Raw genomic sequence first — 3,951 nt, 5'->3', positions numbered from 1 at the left:
AGATGTGTATAAGAGGCAAGAATTATAGAGCTCATAAAATGTTTATCGCTCTGTATGCAGAAGAGGAATCTGATCAAGAATTAATATCAACGTCCAGAACCAAGACTGTTGGCATACACGGAAATGTCATGAAATCTAAATGTCTTAACAAGTCTTAGAGTGCTGCTTTTAGTCGCAAGAGAAGATTTGAACCCAGAATTGAAAGGCAGGTCCCTTAACCACCAAGTTCAGCTCCAAATATGTTTGTAGTCACTAGGAACTTAACTTTGAAAGTAGTATAGGCCTATATAGGCCTGACAACATCTATCTCTATTATATGATATTATTAAATTAACTGGAACACATTTTAGTTATTATTGTATTGTATGCATAATGCATAACATCGCATTGATTGCAAGGACACCAGTCCAATGTTAATCTACATAAATAAATAATAATTATGAGGAAAATGCTTTTGTGGATTATTATATCCACAATAAATCAGTAGTGACGAGACTTGGTGATATTGGTATAAATTGAAGTAGAGGAATTATACGTGCTGCCTATTAAAAAAACTGTATACTTACATGGTAATGTGAGATCAAAAGCCTGAGCCCGCCAGGTATGTCCTTGTCTAGGTATGATAGCTGATCGTCTGCCAGCAGGGTACGCCCACAGAACCCTGCCCACCACTGTCACTGAATCAATTTGGGTTCTCAGCGACTTCGAATTCACGGTATTTACCACAGAGCGTGGGTTCGAAACTAGAATAAAAATTATCGTATTAAATCAATTGATAAATGTCACGATATAGAGAAATGTTTCTAATGCCAGTGGACGAAATGTCAGGTCAGCAGGAAACCAAATACTGACAAAGTCAGCGGGAATCAAGACGATTAGTACACCGAAGATGAATGAAAAAAAAAGTACTCAAGCCACAGACTGTCATGTTTTACAACTCCATGCCTACACGTCTTCAACTAACCAGTAATCCTTTCTAAATAAAGATAGATATCAACGAGGAAAAGTATCTTATACCAATATCCTGAAACGTCTGATTTATAGTCGCATTAATTGTCTCAAGTGTTTATTTCAGACGTGCCGGTAAATGGTAAGTATAAGCTCACAAGTGTAAACAGGAAAGACGACAACCCGAAGGTTGTTTATTAATTTTCTCCATAGAAAATGCGTTGAGATTGGCAGACATTATCATCCATTAACAATTCATTTCTACACAACCGAAGTATTTACCATGAACTTCATAAAGACAACTGCAGATAGCCGTAATACGTACAGGTATAGTCAACGTGCGGGGGATAGATACAGTTATACACTCGGCGGGGGAAGGAAGAATCGAGACATACTACCTGTACCTGGATAATAATCTGTTCTGTTACAAGATCAATCAAATTCACCACATTCACTCTACCTTTACCTGGATACGAGATCAATCTCTGACAGTGATGTAGTATTACACATCAATTAAGTGATGATAAAATGGCAACACTCAGACTCGATATAAAACGCGTGGACATTTAACTTCGTGTTAATCAGTACGCTTAATATTGTCAAACTACTGTTTGAACCCCCGATCAGTTCATAATCCATAAGTTAGAAGGACGAGATACCGGAGCGTACGAATGCTTCCGTAGAAGGTATAAACAACTATTTCTGTCTTTACACAGAACATCCGTAATCTTTGTAAATAAATATAAACAAACTCTTTCGCACAATGTGTGTTAATATCGGAACGGCTGCTTTTTATTCCGAGAGACGTGTTTCCTATTGGACCACGTCATTCAGAGTGTTTGGTCTCAGTTTTGTTAATGTCAATTTAAGCACCACATCATGTGATTTAACTGTCTATGGCCAGTACAAATTGACTAGGTACAAGTGCGAACACCAATACAATGGCTCCCTGGACTTTGAACTTGCTTGTCTAGCACCGGCAAATATCCACTTACCAAAACTTAACATTATTACATGTTGATTTTTTTTATATTAGGAGTTTTTCCCCTTTTCATCCAACATCGATTGACTTGCGACATAATGGAAATGATTATTGTTATTATCATTATTATCATTATTATTATTATTATTATTATTATTATTATTATTATTATTATTATTATTATTATTATTATTATTATTATCATCATTATTATTCAATTATTGTTATTATTATTATTATTATTATTATTATTATTATTACATTATTATTACATTATTATCATTATTAATAGAGCTGTTATTGTTGCTTGTTACTGTTACCGTTACTTTTACTGATCCGTTACCGTCGTCATTGCTATAATATAAAAGAAAAAGAATTCGTTAATAGTAAAATGATAAATATTTGTAACGCTATCAATAGGCCTAAGCTGAGGATTTTTAACAATTTCAAGCTAAGAAACTCGAACTGAAATGCTCCTTGCATAATAGGCCTAGGACCTATTTGTATTTTAATTGATATTTAAAACAGAAATAGGCCTATGACAGTTCTTAGATACTAAAATAGGCTAGAAAATCATGCAAAAGTGTGTAGATTAAAGAAAACGACTTAATTAACCGATTTCGATCTAATAGCGCTGAATAAATTCATTTGGCTCCAAAAGTATACTGTTACAGTATTATTATTGCTGTTGTGTTTTTTGTTATTATTAAAATGAACAACTTAATTGTTTCTATATGTAGGCCAATTCCGATTTTTCAATTAATAACTGATTTTTAATGGACCTTCACTAAGGCCCCCTCCCTGTGTTTTGTTTTCTACGTTGTAAAGTATTGTAGTTCGATTTATATAGCGCTGTATACCGGAGTCTCAAAACGCTCGGGGTGTCGACTAGCTCGTACCGAAACTTTCTTCTTCCCTAAGCATAGTTACCAACCGTCTCGCATCGTGCGGGGCGGTTGTGATTTTGGTTGAAACACGCATTTTGCAGAAACACATGCGTGATCATAAATTTGTCACGCATTTTTAGCACAGGTCTATGCGTGATAATGAATTATTACGAATTCAAGCTAAAATGTATTTAAAGTTAGAAGAAGTTGGTTTTATTAAAAATATAAATGCATTAACTTGTGTCATTTACTGACGCGTTACTAAATATTGATCAGTGTGCCTATTCATTTTTTGTTTGTTAAGTAATGAATTGTTTGTATACATTAGTTCAAGTGCTCAAGTTAAACATGATTTGCATGAAACTCAAATTGTATGTGCCTTAATTAAAAATATTTTTGTTTATTTACCGTAGTACTCGGTGTTGTCAACAAACACTCCCTGAAATCGATTTAAAACAGCTTGAAAATGCTCAGATCGTCGGAGCGCCAGGGGCCCAGCCCCCTGGACCCGACCGGGGCTCCGCCTCTGGAACCCGGGGGCCCTTCCCCCACCCCCGCAAACTTGTGTAGTCACGCATTTCAAATCTCTCAGGTTGGTAACTATGTTAGCCTAAGGGTCTGTTCATGTTTGAGCTACCAGGTATCTGAGGTATCAGCTAGGCCGCTCACTCGTCTGTCCACGACAGGCGCTGAACCATACACCGGATCCGGGAATACCCCCTACTCGTCTCGAAAGATGTGGGTTCTGTAAAGTGCACATGAGCCAAATTGTGTACACTTTGCCTACGGTTTATAGTCCTTATCCGAGAAGACTTGTTCCACCATCAGAACCGTAGCGAGCCTGCCGTTCGAACCAGCGCCGCCGGTGGCTACGATGTGGCGCCCTGCCTTAACCGCTTGGCCATTCAACTCGCCTTGTGGGACCTGTATATATCGTAAAGGTATGTAAACCTGTGTGTTTGTGAGACATGCACGTATCCATAGCTAATTAAGTTTGATTGATACTCCGCAAAGGTCATTATTACTACCATAGGGGGAAACGATAAAAATGGAAAGGGTTAGAAATAACACCTTAAGGCGAAAATACTGCCGCTAAGGGGAAATTTTAACGACGTTAAGGAGAAATATAGAAAA

General features: G+C 37.0%; 1 protein-coding gene across 2 annotated transcripts in view; it reads right to left on the bottom strand.

Annotated features, from left to right (window-relative positions):
• The window catches only part of LOC117108580 (muscarinic acetylcholine receptor M3-like), a 61,106-nt gene that overhangs the window by 51,980 nt on the left and 5,175 nt on the right, over positions 1-3,951 (bottom strand). Inside the window, exon 2 of one of the 2 annotated variants that reach the window (XM_033250642.1) lies at positions 567-743. The gene's annotated coding sequence lies outside the window, so the exon portion shown is untranslated. Of the gene's footprint in view, positions 1-566; positions 1,768-3,951 lie in introns of those variants that run through there. The other variant, XM_033250643.1, reaches the window with a different exon arrangement.

Source organism: Anneissia japonica, unplaced genomic scaffold, assembly GCF_011630105.1.
Source record: "Anneissia japonica isolate Jap-2015-1 unplaced genomic scaffold, ASM1163010v1 scaffold287727_len1644234_cov201, whole genome shotgun sequence".
Classification (NCBI taxonomy): Eukaryota; Metazoa; Echinodermata; class Crinoidea; order Comatulida; family Comatulidae; genus Anneissia; species Anneissia japonica.
The sequence above is the reverse complement of the archived record's forward strand: the minus strand, read 5'-3'. Positions and strand labels throughout refer to the sequence as shown.